This window comes from Cydia strobilella, chromosome 12, assembly GCF_947568885.1.
Source record: "Cydia strobilella chromosome 12, ilCydStro3.1, whole genome shotgun sequence".
Classification (NCBI taxonomy): Eukaryota; Metazoa; Arthropoda; class Insecta; order Lepidoptera; family Tortricidae; genus Cydia; species Cydia strobilella.
In genome coordinates this window covers 8,542,102-8,555,023 of record NC_086052.1, presented here as the reverse complement: position 1 = coordinate 8,555,023, position 12,922 = coordinate 8,542,102, and positions in this window count along the sequence as shown.

Genomic DNA, 12,922 nt, shown 5'->3' with positions numbered 1-12,922 from the left:
TGTATGGGAGCCCCACTTAAATATTTATTTTATTCTGTTTTTAGTATTTGTTGTTACAGCGGCAACGGTTTAGCTATCACGGTTCATGAGATACAGCCTGGTGACTGACGGACAGACAGACGGACGGACAGCGGAGTCTAAGTCCGTTTTTACCCTTTGGGTACGGAACCCTAAAAATTTCATAGTATTACGTACTATTCACTTAAACCACTCGAATTTAATATTTATATTAAACTTTTCTAATAAAGTACTATAGCTAAAAAGTTCTCATTTGGTATTTAAATGATATTAATAACTCACTTTTTACTGTAGCACTGAATTAAATTATTCCATACACCTTTTATTTAACAAATATTTTATTTTATTTTATTTTATATTTTATTTTTTGTGTAAGGGTACTTATTTTAACTCAGACTCATGACTTTAAATCCCTGAATGATAACAATGTGACGACGATGAGAAAGCATATTACTCTATAACAGAAATTTTGACTGAATTACCTGATTAAGATTTACTGCATGAGATAACCCTGTTTTGACTATTATTGTTTGTCTGTGACATTATGATTAGTGTGAAATTTTATTGAATTTGTATGCTAATAGGCACGACATAGTGATACTGAAATATGTAGATATTTATCTTCTTGTAACTTACCTATGTTGAACAAATGAATCTGACAAATTCACGGCAAATTATATGCGATGTCTCAAGTTTATCAATTTGCACGTTTCGAACCCTCGACCTTCTTGTGATTAAACTACAACGAGATTTCAATATAAAATAATATATTACAATATAAATGTAACTTGAATGATAGCCTGTAACATGAAGATTAGCGCTTTTATCATACAGAATGGAAGCTGTTTCCAGGAATAATACAGGATTTCTAATTAGGCGTTCAATCAGAAATATGGAAAGATTGGCGTCAACGTATTCTGTATCGTATAGTCAAGTTCATAAATATGTATAAATTTTTTACCTTATTGCAACGGATTAAGATGAAGAAAAGTATACATATTTATGAACTCAACTGTACTTAATTGCTGAAAACCCTAGACAAACACCGTTTTCCTTCATATTAGGCACATACCAAGTCTGAAACAGAAAAGGGCCTGATTCCAATTATTACTAAGAACAGGGAAGTCGATTCTCCGACAATGTAAGTAAGGATCTCGAGGTCGAGTTATACTGGTTAACGCGATAACTCTGCTTAAACTTAGCAAGAATTCAAGTCTCACACGGGTTTGAATTAGAAGAACATTTCTCGGTTTTTTTAATCCGGAGTATATTTTTTTTAGTGTTATTGACGTAAAACACTCATATTAAGTGTAAATTAAAGCTGCCGTATTGTAAATATTTTATCCCCATTTTTTACAGACTACTTAACTGGATAATTTTACAAAGCAGTCGTAAACGTAAATTCAATCTAATGACAACTCATCAAAAATAAATAAATATTACAAGAAAATTTTATTTTACCCAAAACGCTCATGTCCCAATATTGCGGGTACTAGGAACTATTTGAATTGTATAAGTATATCTCGTTCCGATTGGCGCGATCAAGATGTGCTGCGAGTAATAACATATCAATAATATGATTTTGAATGCCTCTCCTGGGCATTCGAGTAGGTACAAGTTCTATATCAGTTCGTGAGGCATTCAGAGGCGGGCACAATCGCCATTGTGCAGCCGAGCCTACTTTGTATCAATAGCACTGAGAAACTTGTATTTGAATTCCGTATTATTACATCTACCGGGTTTATTGAGCACCCCAATGTGACGTGTCAATTGTGTGCCGTGTTTGAAAGTACTACTACTTAGTTCTGTTTTACCCTTGACGTTTTGCGAATTTAATTTTACTATTGCAATCTAAACGGAATCATATAGCCTCAAAAATTGGTATCGTTGTGTGTGTATAAGTAAAAAGCCGTTTAACAGATAGAAAACGGGAGCTAGCTCAACACCAGACGGTAGGGCGCCCAGAAGACTCGGGGCGTTGCCGCTCTAGCTATCCAGTGCGGCAACGCCATGCACTCCTGATTTGCTGGGAAGGAAGGAACCTCGTTTTTGTTATGGGTGACCAGTAGCATCAGCGAGGCAAATAGCTTACTGCCTAAATATTGCATGGGTCCCAGGCCCCGAGGGTCTCCACCCCAAACGTGCCAAACATACAGCCAGAATTGATGGCTGCATATTTGCGCAGCTTGAGGTGCATGAACGTTTCGACAGCCAGTACCAGTTCAACAAAGTTTAGTTTACTTATACTCTCTGTAAGTTGCGTAACTCATGCTTGACTCGTTAGTTCAATACCATTATGTGTCCATTTTTCGCAATATTTTACATGTTACTAGAGTAAAGCAACACCTGTTAGATCAATAACAGCTAGTGACACATTATTTATTAATTTAACGAATACAGCAGATAAAATCAATATAATGCGCATGAATCGGCCGCCGGAACGACATCAAAATTCCATCAAGCGAGGGTGCGGTTGATCTGAATTCGATGTGCGTGCGGCCCGAACCTTTATGCGTGATACATGTACTGTTTTAAGTACCTACCTATATAACGTTAAAAAGGAGGGATAATATAAATTATACAAAAATATTCCTTGAAATGGATAAAAAATATCTAACAGAACGCAGTTACTGTATACGTCGCTTGTTATAACTTTTTCTTTTCTTTTGGCAGATCAAACACAAAGTGATTTTTCTTGGTTTGTTTTAATTTATATCAAACTAGGCTGTCAATGGTGCAAATACTTCATAATGTCGAATAGTTCAGATATAATAGCACTCATATTTCCATTATATTGCATTTAATTTGGGAAATTACCCAAATTCACCTTATTGCCATCGTTGCTCAGCAGTTGCTAGGGAAATTTGTCTTATTACATTACATGAAATAAATAAATAAAATAATAAGGGGTAATTTTCGTAAGTAAGTAATCGCCATAGATTACAGTAGGGATTGAGATATTGGTACTTAGATGAAAACACGTGCAAATCAAAAATTTGTCCTGAAAAACAGCCCCTATGGGAATTTAAACAAAATTCATCAACTTTGTAAAGGTTGTCTGGAAAAGTTCGCTTTTTAGCTATAAGACCACCTGTTGTTTCCTATTTATATTTTTCTTTCTAATTTCTTTGTTATATACATGTAAACTATAATGCTATTGGTGTATAAATATAGGATATTTACTTACTTAGGTACTTAAAAGTTGACATAATCACCATCGATCACGAGTAAGCTTAATTGGTCATCGTTAAATTATTGTTACTTACCTAAAGGTCACAAAATGAATTTGCAATATAAATATAAACTTAGTATTATAATATGTGCATTTCTCACAGACGAAACCGATTTCCCATTTTACACTTTGTTCTCTACTTTTTTCTCCGTCATACCTACTTTATTGTTGTTAACTTCGTTCAGAAGTAACAACGGATACGAAACTTGCACTAAAACTGAAGTTTAAAAGTGCAGTTAACAACGCAGTAGCTGTAACCTAAACTTAAGTTTAATATGCATTGTGTTGCATGAGATAACGTATTACATACAGTACATTACTGAGACATAATTTATGGCATGAATATGGGCCTTTTGGATTCCTTAAAACCAAAAATACAATAATTTATCTTTCAGATAAAACGTATGTACATGTATTGATTTTATTTATATATAAATATGTATATGTATATATATGTAGTAATATAATTCGTTTAACATTGTAAATAATGTTGTCAATGTCCAAAATTGCTTAGGTACTTTATTTTTAAATATATTTGAATTAATTATTAAAACCTAAAGTAACTTAATATTAAATTTCATGCTTTAAAGTTTATATTTCCTAAAAAAACGTCGTAAAGTGGTTGTAACTGAGAAGGAAATTGTTTAAGGGAAAAAGGAAATTTATGTTTTGCTTAATTAGTAAAGTTGGCCGGACGCTACGATGGGGAATTCAAGGCCAATAAATCAAGGTGTTGCGCCGCTTCCAAACAAACAATTATTTGCTCTTAAGACTGTTATTTGGAACCTTTATTGATATTTAAGAGGTTATAAAGTCTTTTCAACTTCATCTAAACCTATTAAAAAGACACGTTTTTCAGAATTTATTTACTATTTATTTTTCGCTATAATTAATTTTACGATTATTCGTCGTGAAAACTCAAATAAATTTAGGAGCCTGTGGTTACGTTATTACTACGAAATATTAGCTAGTTAAACATAATTCTTGGAATTCTTAGATAAAGTCTTATAATATTATTATAAAAAGGGCTCTCATTTATTAAATATTTAGTCTTTAATTAATTTATATATATTAACAATATTTAAGCATCACTTTAATATAGGTGTTAACTACCTACTTTTATTATTCATTGAATTGGTTTGCTTAGCATCATTCAATTTGTTTGTTTTGATTTTGTATTAACATTTACAATGTGTTTTAAAATTAAGCAAGGTTCAGTGACGCTTCGATTTCACTTTGCTCGAACAGCAATGATTTGCTGAGATATAACATAACTACGTTCAACGTGACTTTAATAAGAAAAAAACTGTCACTTCACGTTAATAAAACTTTCATCTGCTCGACGAACGTTCACGTATTCCCTGCGAGCTTATTGAAAAAAAAAAAGTTAAATTCCGCTCGACTAGATTTTATGTAGACTCCGTAATTGAAAAGTGACCCTTCGGTTTTAACGGATTACTGGTTAGGGCTGTCAAGGACCCAAGGGTTCCTCCAGGAGTGCTCGACGTTCTCAAACGTTTGACATATTACAGGGGGAAGTTATCCCACTTGTGGGTAGCCCTAATGCCATTGGAATAATTTAGACACCTTTTTGGGATGGTTGATATACGCTGAGTATTAGCGTTTTGTTATGCATGCACACGACGATTACAAGTTAGTGAATTTCTGGATTTGGATCTTAGTTGCATATTTATTCTTACTTTTATGGTTGGCTTAGATTTAAAATATATTTGATATTTTTTTTCTAAAATATAATAAAAAATATGGTAACGTTTTATCTGATCTGAATGCACCAAAGAAAATTAGTTTTAAGTAACTATAAATATATATTAAAACCACTTCATTACAAGATTTAAAATATAATCATAAATATACTTTTTTGATATATTAATATAAAAAAATATTAATAATAGTGAGTGAAAACGTACTGATCTAAATATTTTGAAATATGTCTCACGATAGTTTAATTTCGATTAATAAGAAATATATAGAAAAATGGAAACCTTATTTTCAACCACCTTGTATTAAGACTGGGGGGACGAAGTATATTGGAAGTGAAAAGGATCGACAAGAAGTAATTGGGGTGGAATTGATAATTATAATTCCCCAAAGGGGGCGACCCTACCTCGTGACGATAAGAGCTAAATGTTAATAATTGAAATTGCGATACTCCAACGGATTTGTTCCTTAATCCCCTAGTTAAGGGTGTTATATAAATGATTACTTAGTAAAAGCTTATAGCATTGGTGACACTTTCGGTATTTATTTTAAAGAAAAAAAAAACATGGTGGCTTGAAAAGTTTGTAGGTACCTAATTATAATCGTTTACACTAATTTTACTATTTTATTTTTGTTGTGCCTAAGTTAATTAGAATTCTGTAGCTCGTGATTGTTATGTATTAACAAAATTTAAAATAGACAACCACGCAAACGGAAGTTTCCACCTTTTTATTTATATACCGGGATACACAAATAGTAAGATTTACAATATATTTGCTTTCCTTGATCACTTACCACTTTTAGATCATATTCAAGGTAGTGTTGATTTTTTTATGAATGTCAAGTGAACTAGTTATACGTGCCAATTAAGCTATATATTAGTTTGGATCGACATGCTATTAAAATTTATCACACATGAGTGATTCCATTTTCAACACATGACTACTTTCAAACACACAATCAACACGACGTTAAAGCCTTGCCATTTTTACATCATCTTCAAAGCAACAATTACTATAAACTGAAATAGATATCATATACTAAAGAAAAAGTGACCAAGTGATTCGGAAAATGAATTAGAGATTCACTAGATATGAAATAGTAAAGATACGTGACGTCCCACGGATAAATTACCTTCTTATACAGCACATGGCGTAATTTTATCAACTAAACAGACCTTATTACGGTTAAAGCATTTGATAACCCTTAAAGCTGTATAGGGTCGTAGCAAATATACCTTTATATCACTCTATGCGTATGAATGGTAGTTTTCAGAGCTGTAATGCAGCTTTTAATCAGCCCTAAGCTATTAATTATAACGGAGAGCTATTATTTCAATTTAAATTTAAATTTGTTTATTTAAAACAAAATGCAACGTTACAGGACTAGCCTAAGTCACATTTCTTATATCTACGTTCGATTATAAATAACAATAATAATAATAAATGTTATAAAACCCTAACCTAAAGACCCAAAATAAATAAAGGAAATAATAAAAAACAATAATAATAAATGTATGGACTAAGTACATAAAGATCATGTCGAAGATACATTAAATCATTTCAATAATTAGGTCAGTGACTGGCATATTTTTAAACAATCCCTCTCAATAACCATCCATCCGTCTGATCCGTCCGTCCTTCATTATACAGCTGCTGTAGGACCACGGGTATGTTCTTATAAGTGTCTTATTACGCACCGAGCGTTAAATAGAACTAAAAGTGAGTAGTTGTACAGTTATCTGTGCTACTTGGGTTATGGCGGTTGGCGCTTACGATATTATTAACGCTGCTCCATGTATTGGATGGCGCTTACGTCGCATAGCGTTATGCAACGTAAGCGCCAGCCGCCATAAGGTACCTTTTGCCGTGGAACGTCACATATCTTTACTATTTCATATCTAGTGAATCTCTAATGGTAGAAGAGCCGGCAGTAAAGTTTCGAACCAACGTGATACCGCGATGAGATGCACAATGGTTTCCCATAAAACTGATGCTAAGTCCGAATTTGATAGTCTGCCACGGCGGAACTAGCCGAAAGTACAAAAAAAATAGCCACTTCCGGTGCGAAAAAGGGGGGGTCATTTAACCCATCTGATACTGCAATAAAAGCTATGGCATCAGTTAGAAATTTACTGGTAGATACAGGAAAGCGAAATCTGCCAGTATGATTCCTGCCGGAAGTGCTTGGCATACGCTCTCAAAGGTGACCATCGGGACCCCTAAATTAACCCATCTGATACCAGCATGAAACCAATTCCAGTCGGTAGATATGAACCTTCTCTTCAGGAATATATAAGTCTGCCAGGGCGCTTTCAGCCGAAACACCTTGACATACGAGATTATGTGAGCAACATCCGTGGAACCCGTATTTTGGAATTGTACAGAGTACAGACATTTTAATTATTGCAGGCTTATGATTTATTACCTAATGCTTATATTTGTATATTTTTATGCCATTAATAACATATATTTCAAATTTATTAATATACACAATATAATTTGGGCATTAATTTAATACCTGCTCACGGCTTTGTACTTCTTTGTTTGCCTTATAAAGGTGCTAACAAATTAGCTACCGATATCTTTACAGTTGATAGTACTCGGCTCCTGAAGTATATGTAAGTATGAAACATTATAGGTTTTATGATATTATTTTGAGAAAATTGAAAAACAAATTTGCTTTGTAACAAAAACTCTGTTAATGAGATAATTAAATGAGACCTCATTGAACAGATTCTAAAACCTCTTTTAAATATAAAACTTAACTGGCCACTTCACGCTGATAAATCAAATGACACGTTGACAATGACATTTAAGACAAACAAGCAGTTAAATACATGATGATTATTTTTTAGATAGAATTATAGTTTATTTATTTTGTTCGGTAAATAAAACAAAAATTATGAGAAACTTTCTTAATTTCTATTAAAAGTTAATTGTTCTAGTGTAAAGTACCAACCATCTCGTAAAATTTCTGTAGCTAATTTGTTAGCACCTTATATATAAATAATACAATAATTTCAAATTACAATATCCTTTATTTACCAAAATGAACAAAATTATTATTATTACATACTTATTGTAAACGGGTGTAAAAAGACAGGATTTTCAACGTCAAGGACGATTTTTACCAATAATCCAAATATGAACATTTTAAATCATTTTTAGGGTTCCGTACCCAAAGGGTAAAAACGGGACCCTATTACTAAGACTCCAATAGATTATATTCTGTTTTTTATTCCGTAATCCGTAGACCAAAATGACATTTCATGTGGTACTAAGAAATGTCATGTCTTACATATGAAACGTCATTTTAGTCTACGGAATAAAAAAACAGACCTTAGTTATCTCAATTTGTAGTGTTATAAAACAACATCCTGAATGTTAAACTACGTCAGTTTTGCGTCAACGTCAAGAAATGTAGGGGAGAGGTGGGCATGACGGGATACTTAACTCTTTTCGTTCTGGTGGTTATCTGCAATAACCACTTTTTATCGACCGATTATTTAGTAACAGAGCCATCTATGGTCAAAGTATCGTATTACGTGGTCAACAAGAAGGCCTAAGTTAGATAACAATGTCATTTGCAGTTCGCTCGACGGCTGTTTGTGGAACTAAATTTTTATTCGAAAACCGCCGTTTACGGAAATGTGAAAGTGTGATTTTGCTGGTAAGTAAAAAATTATAAATAATCGTTTTTTTGCTGTGTTTTGTGATACGTATTATGAAATATACTTATTCATTTATTTTAAGTGAAAAATATTTACATTTAGATTTATAACTTTTGGTAGAAGTGGACTTAGTCAAAGTGGTTAACAGCGATAACCACCGTGGCACAATTGTTTTTTGTTACTCGATTTTTTTTTGTAAAAAAATAGTTTCACATATAATAAAAAGTGTTAAATATTCAGGTTTTAAAAGGTACCTTTAGGTAAAAGCTGACTTATTCAAGGTGGTTAACAACGATGACCACCGTGACACAAATATTTAGGTAATAAAAAAGGTTTAGGTAATAATATACTTCAAAACGGTCATAAATATAATAATTATTTCTGTTTTAGATAATGTATAGAAAAAGATTGACCGATCGAGATATCGAAAACGCTTTAATATATGAAGATATACCTTCAGACAATGATAGTTTTGCCGGTGGAGATGAGTTAATGCCAGCAGCGGGAGAGCAAACAGCAGTTCTAGGAAAAGCAACACTAACTCGCCGACTTATGCATCTATAATAAAACACAAATTCTTTGTACCAACTTCTATAAGGCATGCAGTAGCCAATCATCTACCAATAAGAGGCACATCGCGACGATGCAGCGTATGCAGCACAAAAGCCAAACCTGTCCGCACTGTGTGGAGCTGCAAAATATGCACAGTACCACTTTGCTACTGTAAAGAGGGAAATGCGTGCTTTAATTAACATCGTGATGTGAATTAAAGCACGCATAAGACCGTGGTCTTATGTATTAATTGATTTTGTTTTGTATATAATACAATATTTTTGCAAATAGGACTGTATACTTGTATCACGGTGGTTACACCTACTAACCACCCTATAAAACACCCCCATCAAACAGAAAATGAAAAAAAGTCATGGATTTTCATATTATTAGCCCAAATCAATAAATAAATGCAAAAAATAAGTTTTTATTATAATAAACAAAAATCTGTGACACAAAGAGTTAATGTTTCAAGTCCAATAAAACTGAAAATGCTATTTTTTTTAAGTTTTTGTTATTTTTATTTTTATCTTTGGTAATCAGTCTTTCATAATCAACACTTACTAGGAACTCTCTAGTTAGACAATAAAATTAAAAATAAATTAAAATGGCCAAAAGTGCCTTCTCTCCATCTTGCCCCCCAAGTATGGTAAGATGGGGAACCCCTACGGGACAAGATAAGAATGATTCATATAAATATTATATTTAGGGCCTAAACAAAACTTAAATTTTTGGCTTTTGGGTCCATCGTCTGATAACTTCTCACGAACTGTTTTACTTTTATTTCTTAAGTCGTCTGAGAGACAGAAAATGTGTTTACAGCTAACATGTACCCCATCTTCCCTTGTTAATTTTATTGTTTGTTGGGTTAATTTTATTGTTTGTAAAAATTGACATATATACTATTTGCTGAATAAATGTTTGATGTTGATGTTGAAGAATAAATAAATTCAAATCCGCGATTCTTCATCAGTTTATCACTTTAAAACTACGGCCGTCAAGATGTACTCCATCTTGCCCCATGTGCCTAATGAAATTCGAAAGTTTTTTGTAAAATAAACCGTACTTGAAACCAAACAAGTCCTTAGCTGTTGGCGTGATTGCTGGGCCATAGGAATAAATTAACAGTATATATGTGCTGGTGATAATAAGGAAACAAACGCAAACCAAATAAAACACAAAAACCGGCCAATTGCGAGTCGGACTCGCGCACGTAAGGTTCCGTACCATAATACCATTACGCAAAAAATGGCAAAAAAGTCACGTTTGTTGTATGGGAACCCCACTTAAATATTTATTTTATAATGTTTTTAGAATCATTTATTCATCAATTGTGCATTACAGGTAATGAATACAGGTGTTATAAACAATTAGTTATAGTTTGTTATAACGGCAACAGAAATACATCATCTGTGAAAATTTCATCTGTCTAGCTATCACGGTTGATGAGATACAGCCTGGTGACAGACGGACAGACAGACAGACAGAAAGCGGAGTCTTAGTTATAGGGTCCCGTTTTTACCCTTTGGGTACGGAACCCTAAAAATAACAAGGAATATGGCAAAAACAGTTTTTTTGCAAATAAATAATTAACGACACCATTTGTCTAGCCGGTCACTGTGCGAACTGATTGCTATGATGGCGACGCATCGTCATGCGTTAACGGGATTCTGATGGTTGGTCAGTCGTGTCGCCATATAAAGCCGCTACCCCGTCTTACTCGTCTTGCCCCTCTCTCCCCTACATAAGATAGTGATTAGATACACCAAATAGGTGAAAAAACGCCTCAAGCGTAAAAGAAACCACCAAAAATCATTTTATGTCGCATTACAAGCCTGATTTAGCTATGAATACTAATACCCCCTTATTCGTAAAACTTTACGAGCCTGAATTAGTTAAATTATGTTTTATCCTTTTCTTACAAATACATAAGTCAAAATGACAGACAAAGACAAACGATTCATATAGCTAATTCAATGACTATTAATCATATTAATCACATTATTTAATTTATTTTAACTTAATTTATTATAAATATGTGTTATTAATAACGTAATAATATACAAATATAAGCATAGAGTAATAAATTAATAAGCCTGCAGTATTTGAAATGTCCGTAATATGTACAATTCCAAAATACGGGTTATACGGGTACCACGGATGTTGCGCCACATAATCTCGTATGTCAAGGTGTTTCGGCTGAAAGCGCCCTGGCAGACTTATATATTCGTGAAGAGAAGGTTCATATCTACCGACTGGAATTGGTTTCATGCTGGTATCAGATGGGTTAATTTAGGGGTCCTGATGGTCACCTTTGAGAGCGTATGCCAAGCACTTCCGGCAGGAATCATACTGGCAGATTTCGCTTTTCTGTATCTACCAGTAAATTTCTAACTGATGCCATAGCTTTTATTGCAGTATCAGATGGGTTAAATGACCCCCCCTTTTTCGCACCGGAAGTGGCTATTTTTTTTGTACTTTCGGCTAGTTCAGCCGTGGCAGACTATCAAATTCGGACTTAGCATCAGTTTTATGGGAAACCATTGTGCATCTCGTCGCGGTATCACGTTGGTTCGAAACTTTACTGCCGGCTCTCCAACCATAATTCATGTCCCGAATCACGCCGCAAGTCCACCGGTGGCCGAGGTGAAAAAAAAAAAACAAATCAAAACATTTCATTAAAATTATTTGTTTTGTTTCCCTAGTTGAGCAGTCACTATATTACTAGATAAAAGGTGAATAATAAAAAAAACTTTTTAAACATTTACAAAAAACATTATTCTTCAATTCACCAATGGATCAAATAATTGCCTACTTTGAATTTGTCTTAAAATCCGCCTTTGCTTTTTCACACATTTTTCTACATGTGTTTCATCCTATGCATTTATTAAGAAATTGAGTACGATTTGTAAATTAATCCATCCACCCCCAAAAAAGTACTTGAAGGTAGCCTTTGTGATTGAAGAAAGGGACATCATTATTTCACCCTTTTCGGCGACGAATCGATTTACATTTGAATTATTTATAGACAGTACAGCGGTTGGATGGGGGCTTCTCCCAAAAAGTTACGACGTAATTATGTCACTTTCTCTTCTATCCTACTTCAGTAAAGTTATGACGTTAATTGACATATTTTACTTATCTATTATGAGATTTCCTAAGCCTACACTTGCTAATGATAAATTTAATTTGTAATTTCATGAAATATTTAGTGGCACCAATTGATTAATTTTATTTATCCTCGTAACAAACCTTATAAACGTGTTCATATTTTATCACAGCAAACAAAATTGTTTACCATTAACAAGGGCATAAAATAAAATAACGTAAATAGAACATGAATAATGGGTATTTAAGGGCAATAAAAAACTTAGTGTTCAATGCAATAAGAGACCTAAAAGTAAATTTAGGTACTTACTTTCTAACTCACGTTAGCACGCACTAACATTAATGGACAAGCCTGGTAAAGATATTAAAGACGTAATAAGACCATCGATTTATAAATCAATGAATTTAATCGACCAAAGCGCACGCAACACGGAACCGCTCGGGCTAATAAATCTTTCGTTAACTATATACCACATTTATTAAAATTTCTTCCAACGTGCTTGCGATAAACCAGGAATACCTTACTCCCCAAAAACTTCGACTTATCTCTCTCACGTAGACGGTCGTAACGCCGAAATTATGACCCTGGTTAAACACATGCCACATTTACTTGTAAGTTC